A 13,766-nucleotide genomic window follows, 5' to 3' on the forward strand; every position below is an offset into this window, starting at 1 on the left:
AAAGAGCTTGTAACTATTTTTGTGAAAATCTTGTAACCTCTTTGTTTTGAAAGAAATGATTGTAACAAACTCTCCTCAAGAAGTCTGAAGCTTTGTGCATCCATGTTGTTATAAATGGATACCAGGACTAGAGGAAAAGAAGATCGCAAAAGAATTGTAAGAAAACGCTGCTGAAATTCATAGCTGAGCCTTTCTAAGTGTAATGGAGAAAATTCCAAAGTTTTTGTAATACTTCTTCAAAAAATAATATCAATATGCAGACCATCGGCTTTTGAGTAAACTTTGTGTTGTCTTCGAGTATTCCTGCAATTTGTTTATTGCTTTCATTCTGAATAATCCAGTGTTATTTTGTTTGAATGGGGTTGCAAGGCAATTTTTAGTAGATGTGATCACTAGCTTTTCTCTTTAGGAGGGAAATTAAAGATGCGGGGATCATTCCTACCAGTGAACTCTTTGTAGGGAACTTTGAATCTTGATGATCATGGTTTAATTTGATATGCATAAATTCTTATAAGTGTTAGGCACATATAAGGATTAATAGAAGTCGAGCCAATGGGATGTGTGAAGATATTTTGTTTTAGGGAGTATTGTTTGAATTTTAGATGACTCCGTGACCTTGGATATGGCACTGGTATTGATTGAAGTTGTCTATTACATGTTTTGTTGGTCACAATACTGAATATGAGTATAATTTGTATTCTTTTGTTTCAGTTGGTTTCAAAGTGATTAAATCCACTGGTTTTCTGGATTGGTTTGTTGTGGGTTTATGTTTGAAAGTGTGAATTTAGTTCACAAAGGTATACCTATCTAGACTTTGAGAAAGTCTGAAGTGTAGAAGGTTTATTTAAACCTTGTCATATGTTGTCTTGAGAATTTCCTTATCTTTGATATCTCTTCTACACCGAGTTCAATCATATTATATTAAGGATGATTAAAGAGAATCAGATTTTTAAGACAACAAGAGGAGCAACACCAACTCACCAATCCGGATAAAGAGATAAAGCTCTAAAGTCCATTGGATTGATGCAACTCAGTGCATCTAGTTCTCATCAGGAGGGGTGGATACCCCTAACTTGTCTCTCAAATAGATAAGTGTATATGCAGGCAAAGGCTTAGTTAAAATATTAGCTATTTATTTCTTTGTAGATACATATTCTAGCTTCACCTACTCTCTCAAGTAATGATATTTGATTGACACATGCTTAGTCTTTGAATGTTGCACTGAATTCTTTGACATGTTAATAGCACTAGAATAATCATAGTATATAACAGTAGGCTCATCATAAATAACTCTAATATCCTTCAACATTTACTTCATCTAGACTACCTGAGTGCAATTACTAGTAGTAGCAGTGTACTCAGCTTCAACAATAGATAAGGACACTAAATCTTGTTTCTTACTAGCACATGAAACCAACTTCTTACCCAATTTTTTTTTTCGACTGATAGTGCTCTTCCGTTCATTTACATCACCAGCCCAATCAACATCAGTTGAGGAACAAATCATGAAATCAGCATTCATCGGATATCTTAACCCATAATCCATAGTTCCCTTCAAGTATCTGAATATCCTCTTCACAATAGTGACATGACTCTCTTTCAGATCAGCTTGATATCTACCAGCCATGCACACAACATGCATAATGTCTAGCCTAGTCTAAGTAAGATATAGCAATCCATCAACCATAGATCTGTACAAACTTTGATTAGCTTTTGGAGATTCATCATTCTTAGACAATTTACAACCAGTCACCATAGGAGTTCCAACTAGTTTTGAGTCATCTAACGCGAACTTCTTCAACAATTCCTTTATATACTTAGTTTGAGATATGAATATAGCTTTTCCAGTCTATGAAATCTACAAACCTAAGAATAATTTCATCTCACCTATCATAGACATCTCAAATTCTTTCTGCATATCACCAACAAACTTCATGCTCAAGTCATCATACCTTCAAAGATAATATCATCAACAAAGACTTCAACAATTAGGATGTTATCATTTTTTATCTTAAGATACAGACTATTGTCAGCAACACCTTAACTAAATCCCAATTTCAACAAATATTTATCTAGTCTAGCATACTAGGCTCTAGGGGATTTCTTTAGTCCATAAAGAGATTTCTTCAGCTTACATGCCATGTCTCCATCACTCGATAATGAAAATCCATCAGGTTTCTCAATATAGACTTCTTCCTCAAGATCACCATTCAAAAAGGCAGATTTGACATCCATCTGATATACCTTGAAATCTTTATAAGAAGCATAAGCAAGCAATAGTCTAACAACTTCAAGTCTGGAAACGAGAGAAAAAGTCTCCTCATAATCAATTCCTTCTTTATGAGAATATCCTTTGCAAACTAGTCTAGCTTTATTTATGAAAACTTCACCAGCTTCATTCAATTTGTTCTTGAATACCCATTTAGTACCAATAACATTCTTATCCTTAGGTCTAGGCACAAGTTCCCAAGTTTTATTCTTTTCAATTTGATCTAATTCTTCTTCCATATCTCTCATCCAATTTTCATCTTTGCAATCTTCAACAACATCTTTAGGTTCAACTTTAGAAATCAAGGATACTTCTTCAACAACTAATTTTCTTCTAGTCATTACACCTTTATTCTTATCACTAGTAATTTGATTTTCAAAATGATTCAGTCTTACATACCTTAGAGTCTTTTGATTGTTCTGATTTTTAGGTTCCTGCACTTCTTCACCGGCAACAACAACATTTAGGTCAACAATCTCTACTAGATCATTCTTCTTAGGCTCTTTCTTCTAAATATGAGCTAAAACAATATGTTGTCCATAATCATAACTACATGCTCTGATCTCGTTACCCAGGTTCTCATCCACCTTCACATTTGCACTCTCTACTATCTTTCTTAGTCTCTTTTTGTAGCATGGGTAGGCTTTTCTCTTTGTACAATATCCCAAGAAAATTCCTTCATCACTTCTAGCATCAAACTTTCCTATATGCTCATCTCTCTTGATATAACATTTTCTACCAAATACTTTGAAATATCTCATAGTAGGAACATGAACAAACCATAGCTCATAAGGGGTCTTACCTGTATCAACTTTGATGTGAACTTTGTTGAATGTGTAAACAACAGTGCTAATGGCTTCTTTCCAGTAGACATTCAAAACATTTCCTTCAATCAACATAGTCCTTGCAACATCCAAGACAATTATGTTCTTCCTTTCAACAACTCCATTTTGCTGAGGGGTTCTAGGAGCAAATAATTGTCTTCTAATCCAATGCTTCTCACATAATGAATTGAACTTAGACACTTTACCTTCAAACCAGACTCAGTCTCAACCTTTGTTTTGAATATCTTGAACTTGACCAACACTTTTGATTTCTCCATCAAAAAGACAACTCACATCATTCTAGAATAATCATCAATTAGTAGCATAAAACATATATCACCTTGCACACTTCTAACATTTGTAGGTCTACATAGGCCAGTATGCACAAGATTTAGCAGTCCATCTGATGTATATTTTTTTCTCTTGAAATAAATCCTTGTTTGCTTAGCTAACTGACATTTTTTTACATATCGGATTAGCAGGCTTAACAATCTTAGGCAGATCTCTAACAACATGTGTAGAACTAATCTTAATCATTGAATCAAAATTAACATGACATATTATCCTATGCCACAACCAACTCTAATCAATCTGAGCAATCAAACAACTTTTCTCACTAGCATTTAAATGAAAAGTGTTACCTTCAGTCTTAGTTCCAGATTTAATCTCTATACCAAAGGCATTTAAGATCTTGCATTTTCCTTCCTTTGTTGGCATTGTGTTGTCATTGATGTCAACCAGTAATGGTGTCATTGATGTTAACTAGTATAGCATGTTACCAGTACAACCTGTCACTGATAAGTATAAGATGTCAACCGAGCATTGGAGTCACCAGTATACAAGTTAGTGTTGGAGACATAAGTTGATGTTGACCGGTTAGTAGGCATTGGAGATAGTGGCATTATGACAATGCCAACCGGTGAGTGATGTGTTGGTATTGTATGCTTGCCAATCGACAAGCATGTGACTGGCAAGAAAGAAAGTTTGATCCAATGAAGAAGTGCAAAACTAGTATGCAGTTGATGCCATTCAACAAGACTCCCATTGGATACAAATGTTGTCACAAGATGAAGAGAAGACTAAAAGAGAGCGTGCTCAACCAGATCATATGTCAGCTAAGGCATATTTGTGCAATGCCAAAAACATAATGAGTGACAAGGATGTACTCCCACAGGTAAGTGATAATGCTCTGGGATAAGACAAAGAAGTTAAAGGAAGATGACTGAAGGCACGTACCAGATGAACAAGTGAACAAAGATGCCTTAGGTGCATGAAACTAGAGATGTGCACCAGATCAACTAGAGTAGGTAAGATGAGCCACCAGAACAGAAGAGGAAGAGTGAGGAGTGAAGAATTTATCACTTTGACAAACCAATTGAGAGGTGAACCGGTCAAATGAAGAAGAAGGAAAGGTTCAACATTGTAGACAGAGAGTGAAACCAGCATGCAGATGGAGCTTAGTGTCACTGGTGTGCATGGTATGTTACCAGTATACAAGCAAGAGATATTACCAGTATAGATGTCTACCGGTAAAGAAGAGCAAAGAATGCAAAAGTGAAAGGCTCTCATTCAATGAAGATGAGCATGTTGTGGGTTGACAAGATTGGTGATTGATTGTTGCATAACCTATAGAGTTAGAAAATGGGTAGGTAAGCACTGCTAGTGTATGATATGATCGGTGACAGATTCTTAACCGACACAGGTGACTAAGTTGAGTTGGATGGTGACTAAGAGTGACACATAGGAAATAGGTGGCATACGTACATTGGAGGATAAACAATGCGTTGACGAGGTTGGTGATGAGTCGGTCGATATTAAATGAAGACCCCAACTATCACAGGTTGATTGCAGGGGTTTACGGTTCAAGACATATCAGAGGACATAGATCTAATTCATTGGCATCATGATCGATGTAGAGTGTCTAAGTGTAGATTGAAGTAGGTGAAGATACGATATCATTCATCATGATTGACAAGTGTGTTAGGATTCCCATAGATACTGAGAGGGGGGGATGAATCAGTATCTAACCGGTGTACAACATTTCTTCTCTTAAAACCTACATAACATATTATAACAGTGTACTAGTATGCAAGAAATAATGTAATAAATAGAATTAAAAGCATCCACATGAAAAGCACACCATGACACAAGGATTTAATGAGGAAACCCGGTGTGGGAAAAACCTCGGTGGGATTTGTGACCCACAATATCCACTTACTGGCCAATAAGAGAATATTAATTACAATAGGGGCCTGCACATGTAGGAAGGCCAACTGCCTAGAGATCACTGCTCAATGGGAAGTCTCACTGACTTACAATGTGGATTATACAAATCCAATATCTTGTACTGCTTTACAATAGCATCTATAATGCCTGATTTAGTATCGATTGCTGCTCTACTTCTTACATAAACCCTTTAACCTATATTTTGCATAATAGGTTTGCCTTAATATTTCGCCTACTTCACTTTCTTCACTTACTTCCTCACTTACAAAATGTCTACAATGATATCTTTTATATATAAGAGTCATTTTACAACATACCAAGTCGGCTTACAAAGTTTTTACAATAATAAACAAAGTTTAATATAACAAAATCCTATCGGCCTCTGTGCTGGTATACTTCCTTTCTTTGTGTCGGTGCCGGTGTCTTGAGTGGCGGTGTAGAGTGTGATCGTTGATGCCGATGAACTATCTTGCCAGTGTAATGCCTTGCTAGTATAATGACTTGCCGGTGACATAGGATTGCAAGGTTGCCATCAATGACCAAACCTTCAATCACTTACAATGTCTCATTGGAGTTTGCATATGCCAACAATCTCTCCCTTTGGCATTGATGGCAACACTCATGAGAAATTTCAAAAGTGTATCCAAAAATGTGAAGTCCAAAAAAAATGTTACCAAAAATATGTGCTCCCCCTGAGCTTATGATTCCTGTGATATTTGAATTTTCTCATCCCACTACTCCCCCTTTGGCATCAATGACAAAGGTTGTCAATATGTCAGTAGAGTTTGTAGTTTCAACCTTGTAATTAGGTAGTTACAATTTGAAATAGATCCGCCAAAATCAAGTTTATACTCTCCATAAACTTTTTACTGTCTCTTATTGCTGACTTTGTTCTTTTAACTGTACCAATGAGATGCTGCAAGTGCTCTGCCGGTGTTTTCTGTCCCTATATCAGTGCCTCAGATATTTCCTTCTGCAATGATGCTAGATAGTCCAATCTTGGACTCAGATTTAATCTCAGATGCTTTTCCTTATTCACTATTCTCTCTTTTTCTCTTTCCAATTTAAGTAATTCTTCCTCAAAATTTGTTATCTTCTATTCAAAAATTGATAATGTATTAGGTGAGTTAACAAAATTATCTACAAGTTTGTTGATTTCATCATGTACCTTGCTCACCTTCTTATCAATATCTACAATCAAAAAGTTTGTCTTACAGGTGTCTTTGTACAGAGTTTTGTACTCTTTCAATAAATTACATAGTTCCAGTAGAAGTGTGTCAAAATCTTTGCTACACTTCTTTATCTACTCATCAAAGAATCTTTGCTTCTCAATTTCCAATTTGTCCTTCAATGTCTCTTCCTTTATTTTCTCAATGTTTTATGTGATATATTTACACAAGGTATCAAGTTGTCCTAAAGAATATTTATTGTCTATATTACAGTTAGGAGCAATTACCTTCAAAATTGGTATTGTGTCATCTATTGCCTTATAAGCTTGTGAGCTGCAATCTGTTATCTTTTTAATTGAATCCAATAGTACTTCAGTCACATTAGTTGATTTATAGCCTGGTGATGAACCTACATTCTGAGTACCGCCAGTGGAAGTAACCAAGCTTGTATTGACCTCTGGTAGGTCTGTTTGTGTTTGCATTTCATTAAGCAATGGTTTTTCTACTTCTCCAGTTGTCGGTGGCATTGTTTCCTTATGAACCTGTTCCTATTTCTATTACTATTCCTCTTCAGGAGCCTTTTGCTCCGTTTGATTCTCTGTTTGTTGCATTGTCTCAATCTGAGTCTGAGTTTCTACCTATTGCTCTTTGTCATCTACCAGTTTCTTCTGTGTGTTATCAGTTTTCTCAGCTACGAGAGGCTCACTAGCCATGTCAGTCTTATTAGCTGTATCTTTGTTTACCACAATGTTGATCTTTTGAGTATCAAGATCCACTGTATATAAGACTTTAGGATTAGGATTGTCATCCTCTACATCCATACTTTCAACTGTCGATTGATCTTTTATAGCTGTTGTTTTTATCGGAGGAGTAATCAAAGGAGGTGGGGGTAAGTTGTCTTTAACCTTGATACTGGGTGGCCCACCAACTTTACCTTTACCCTTGTCCCTTTCTTTCTGATATACCTTTATAGGTTTGTGGCTCATGTATTCTTCTTGTTTTTCTTTTTCCACTAGGAAAATGTCCCATGCATTTTTTGTCTCCTCAGTCACCTCATTAACTCTTCCAACCATTAAAGCAATGTGCCAGTGTGTAGTAGAAAATACTGACCGGTTGGCTTGAGCAATTAAGTCATCAATTTCTTTGGGTGAATTCACTGGATATACAGCAAGTAGCTTCTCTATCTTTATTTTCTTGTCAAGTTCTACTACTGCTTGTCTCCTTGCTTCCAGTCTCTTAAATAGTTCATCTGGTACTTCATCTACTACTTCCATAAAAAATTTCTTATACATATCCATATGCAATATAACACTACTTTCTACTTGTTCTTTTTCATCAACTGTCAGAGTGTCATATATTTTCTCTATATTCTTCAGTTTCCCTTCCTCTATAATTTCATTCAACAGTTTGTCAAGAGGGGCCAAGTCCTTATTTGTCCTCTTCTTCTTTTTGGGTGTCAGTTTCTTCTTCTTTGGTGTAGCCTTTCTTATCGTAGATCTCACTACTTGTTGTTTTTGTCTTGTCCTCCTAGGTGAGGGTGTGGTTGCCAGTGACGGATCTCTTTTCCTTACAACTCTCTTGAAAGTTGTAGGCATGTCATTCTTTAAAGATGTACCTATCGGCGATAGGTGAGTTTCAGGTTGTGGAGCTGCTAACTCATCCTTTGTTATACCGGTTTGTTCCATTACCCTATCCTTGATCTCCTTTTCTTGCCTAGAACCTTTCCTTACAACTGCCTCAACCTTTTTCACTCTTTTCTTAGATTGTATTTGTCTTTCAATAGTTTCTACACTACCAAATATTTCTTCCTTAGGTTCTTTAGGGGCTTCCAGAAGTGCTTTAGCATATGTTTCAATTACATGATCATCTATTTTGTAGCCCGTCTCTGTTACCCAAACTGTCCTAGGTATGACTGCTTCCATCCAGATCTCATCCTACTTGATTACAAAGCATATTTCATCCTTGTATTTGTCAACAATCTTTTGTGATAATCTGATTCTTTTCTTCATTTTGGCTTTAAGTGCTTGAAAGAAATCATGGATATTGTTTTCCTTATCTTCTCCCATATTTTTGAATAATTCTATTAACTATTTACCTAACGGTATATCATATCCAAGTTCTTTGTAGCCTATACCAGAAACCTATTTGGTTATATGTAGCATCAGACATACTAGTAGATTTCCAAATTTAAAAGTTCCTTTCTTATCCTTCTTAATCCTGCCTAAGTTATCAATTAATTCGTCCTTCAACCACTCACATACATCAATGTTTGCATTATTTGTGACCATATCATAAGCACTCTTACTGCATAAACTTGAAACTGAATTGAGTCTATTTGCATGAGTAGCTTTATATCCTAATATCATGTTGATAAATCTCACATTAATATCTGTTACATCATTTACTCTTAAGGACCTTCTGTCAGATGTTGCACCAGTTAGGTTTATAACTAGGTCATTGGATACTTTCTTAGTTTTGTCTGGCCTTTTACCGGTGGTTGGTAACCCTATGACAGCTTTCACAACTTCTTTGGTGATTTTGTGAATTGCATCTAACCAGAAAAATTCACCATGTACCCTGCTTAAGACTATCGTAATCACATCCTTTAAGAATTCAGGAATGCTAAGGATCTCTATAAATCCTAGGGTTTCAATGATCTTGTGTTCATTTTTTACATTGCCACATTCATCACATATGACAGTTTTAAACATGGTTTTAATCTCTTCATCTCCCAGTTCCTCAATGTTATAATGAATGTAAATTCTGGGATCTTCAGCATAAACAACTCCCTTAGGAATTTGAGAAAAAGCACCTAAGGTATCATCTTTCTTTGCTACCTCGGGAACTAATTGAAATATGGGCCTAGGTCTTTTTATAACTTCGACAATAGTAGGGTTTTCTATATATTCAATTGCAGAGGTGGATGCCATGATAAAATACCTTTACTGCCTTTAGGATGGATGATTGCTTGAAGTGTTCTTGCCTCTTGCTTGAAATGCCTTAGCTCAGAATCTTCGCGCTTTTCGTAGGTTCGAAAACTCGGTGAAATAAAATGGAGCCAAAACCTTAAATTTATAGTGTCTTTTTGCCATCTACCACATTAAATGCATGCCGGTTAAGTATTCACTTAACATTGTCTGCCGGTAACAAAGTAATTTCCAACTTCTTATCTCTAACCAAGGGAATAATAGCACGTGTCATTAGATTGCCAAACCCTCAAGGAAACATTCTTCAATTCGATGAAGAGCTTCCTATTAGTGGAGCACTGCTCTGTCCTGTCGGTGAAGCATCACTATGTCCTGCTGGTGAAGCATTGACTGGTTCTACTAGTGGAGGAGTATTCCCAATATTTAGATCAACTTTTCTAATCCATTGTTTTGAGAATTCTTGCTTAACCTCTTCAACTTTTCTTTACCTTTCAAGCTACAAATTTTTTTGTCTACCGATGATCCTTTACTTCTACAGAATTTTGCAATGTGCCCAATCCTGTTACATGCATAACAAGTCGATATGACCAATCGGTGAATAGCTTTCCCATAACCTATGCCAGTTTGTGTTCTGCATTGACTAGATAAATGTCCAAATCTTCCACAAACATAACATTTCACATTCATTCTGCAATTTTCAGAGTTGTGACCAACTTTGTTGCATTTTGAACATTGACCGGTGGGTGTGTTGATATTCTAATAAATTCTAGATCTACATTCATTTACTCTATGACCATACTTATTATAGTTAAAGCATTTTCCATTGAATTTATAAGCATTAGGTTGTCTTACTGGTTTGTTGTGATCCTGAGTATTTGCAGTATCGGAGCTTTCACTAACTTCAAAGCCAATTCCAGAAGTGTCACCTTTAGGTTTTTGATTCTTCAGCAAGGTGCCAAGTTCCTCTGAGCTTTTCTTGAATTTTTCTTTATGTTGATTTGTAGTTTCCAGTTCTCTTTCTAAGACCTCTTTCTGCCTCATCAGTTCATTGGAGTCATTCTGAGTGTGCATCAGATCTATCTTCAACGTGCCATTTTCATAGCTAAGTCTTATGTTCTCATTTACTGCATCACTTAGTCATCTGGTCAATTCTTCTTCATTCTTCTTCCTATCCTCAATTTCTTTACAAAATCTCATAGTCATATTCCTTTTCATCATTCTCATTTTGCATTTTTTTGCAAAGTTCCCTTCTCCTATTTCTTGCAACAGTAAGAGTCACTTGAAGTGCTTGAATGATATCCTGAGTTGCCTTTAGATCATCTTCTAATTTGATATTTTTCAATTTTTCTGCATCACAGTCTGAAAGGCTCCTTCAAGTTGCTTCATCAGATTTTCAATCTTTACCAGTGTCAAGATCTTCCTCAAGCTATTAGGCTTCTAAAAATAGAGGACCAAGCTCTGATACCAATTGTTAGGATTCCCACAGATACTGAGAGGGGGGGGTGAATCAGTATCTAATCAGTGCACATAATTTCTTCTCTTAAAACATACAGAACATATTATAACAGTGTACCGGTATGCAAGAAATAATGTAATAAACATAATTAAAAGCATCCACATGAAAAGCTCACCATGACACAAGGATTTAACGAGGAAACCCAGTGTGGGAAAAACCTCGATGGGATTTGTGACCGACAATATCCACTTACTAGCCAATAAGAGAATATTACTTACAATAGGGGCCTGCACATGTAGGGAGCTCACTGCTCAATGGGAAGTCTCATTGACTTACAATGTGGATTATACAAATCCAATATCTTGTACTACTTTACAATAGCATCTATAATGTCTGATTTAGTACTAGTTGCTGCTCTGCTTCTTACATAAACCCTTTAACCTATATTTCGCATAATAGGTTTGCCTTAATATTTCGCTTGCTTCACTTTCTTCACTTACTTCCTCACTTACAAAATGTCTACAATGATCTCTTTTATATATAAGAGTCATTTTACAACATGCTAAGTCGGCTTACAAAGTTTTTACAATAATAAACAAAATATAATATAACAAAATCCTGTCGGCCTCTATGCCAGTATACTTCCTTTCTTTGTGCCGGTGCCGGTGTCCTGAGTGCCAGTGTAGATTGTGATCATTGATGCCAGTGAACTATCTTGCTAGTGTAATGCCTTGCCAGTATAATGCCTTGCCGGTGCCATAGGATTGGAAGGTTTCCATCAATGACAAAACATTCAATCACCTACAATGTCTCATTGGAGTGTGCATATGCCAACAAAGTGCAAATCGACAAACAAGCCTTGTTTTCTAAATATAAAAATGTGTATTGGAAGCAACGAGATTGGCAGAGTTGAGTGATCTATTGTAGGTTGACAATCTCAGAGAAGAGATTTGATCTGATTGGACATGATATGCCTCGTGATTGATGGAGAAAACCCTAGAGCTCCAAGGTTTGAACGACCATGTTGGCGAGAAAGCTCACAGATAAATATGCAGACCAAATATCACAGATGATTGATGTTGCCAGATGATTAGGAGTTGAATATTGAAGAGAAGAGTGTGAATGTACAACAAAGAGCCAACCAATCAGAGATTTCATCGAAGATCATAATGAATAAGTATTGGAAGGTGTAACTGGTAAGAGGGTTTAGCAGAGGTTTAACTGGTAAGCTTAGAGTGACCGGTGGTGCTAGAACCCACAGGAAGGTAGCAGAGGGTGTTGTAGTGCAGTGGGAGTGTCAGTGAAGATCCAACAAGTTAGGATCAAAGGAGGGCTTGACTGGTAAGATAAGAACCGATAGAGATCAAAGTGAAAAGAACTGACAGAGTGAAGAGTACTGATGGTGACAAGCAGTAGTGGATCTTAGTGAGCAGAGAACCGACATAGAATAGAGCATAGGAAGACCAGTTGAGAAGAGTAGAACTGGAGGTGAGATTGTAGAGGTTACGAAACTCATTTGTAACTGGGTTTTTACTAATGTATTTTTTACAATTATTGTAATCACTGAGTTGGAGCTTGGTGTAGGGGTTGGTGCTCCTTGGGTTGGCTCCCTAAATTAGGGGTGGGTGCTCCTTGGGTTGGTTCCCTAAACTTTGTAATACAAGGTTTATTGTGAGGCTGGATTGGATTAGTAGATTCCAACAACATTTCTCACCAAGGTTTTCCCCATGTTGGGTTTTCCTCATACATCCGGTGTTATGTGATGTTCCTTTTGTGTGTGCTTTCATTTGAGTCTTCTCCCTATCTCACTAGTATATCCATCTTGTGTTAGATATTCTAACCAATACACACATTTAGGTTTAAAAAGGGTTAAGTTTGGAAACCACTGATCCACTCCCCCCTCTTAGTGGAATCTTGTGTTCTACATCCTTGAATTGTAGATCATAACCTTTATCAACCATCTATCCAACACTCAAAAGATTATGCTTCAAACCTTCAACATACAGTATATCATCAATATTATATTTACCATCAAAAGAAATAGAACCTCTCCCATGAATCACACAGGCTTTGTCCTCTCCAAATCTAACTATTCCACCATCATACCTTTCCATAGTCATAAATTTTCTTTTATCACCGGTCATATGATGTGAACAACCACTATCAATTACCCATTCATCTCTCTCTTCAACTTTAGTAGCTAAGGATTTCTCCTTAATAGTACAACTAGTGGAATCAATAGGTATGGGTCCATCTTCCTTAATGGAAAGGAATAGAACTTCATCTCCTTCTGATTCTTCATCTGTAATACCTTCATTAGTGACATAATAACAATTCTTCTAATTCCTATACTTCTGGTTAGGTTTGTAAGGCTTATCATACTCCTCATGCTTTTCATATCTATCATTCCTATCATGCTTATCAAAATTATCACACCTATCATACTTAGCCATTCTCTCCAGGCATCTAGAAGCAAAATGTCTTATCTTATTACAAGAGAAACATTTCAAAGGAAACTTTCCATCATACTTACCTGGCTCTGGGCAATCAGTGCTTCAAGCTCAATCAACTCTCTTTCTTTCTCTTCCATCTCTCTTCTCTCTCTTTCATATCTAGATATTTTATACTCATTAGGATCATATTTTTGCTTACCAAATATAGATGCAGATGCTCTAAATGATTTCTCAAATTTTCCATATGATTCTCCAAACTCACTTAGCTCAAATGCAGAAATGTTTCCAACCAACATATCTCTTGTTACTGTAGTCACACTCTGGATCTCATCAATAGAAACAAACTTATATTTATAAGTAGGAGGAAAGAATGTCAACACCTTAGCAACAATTTTATCTTCCTCAAAGGTTCCACCTGTATATCTAATACCTAGTACAAGAT

This window comes from Cryptomeria japonica, chromosome 8, assembly GCF_030272615.1.
Source record: "Cryptomeria japonica chromosome 8, Sugi_1.0, whole genome shotgun sequence".
Lineage (NCBI taxonomy): Eukaryota > Viridiplantae > Streptophyta > Pinopsida > Cupressales > Cupressaceae > Cryptomeria > Cryptomeria japonica.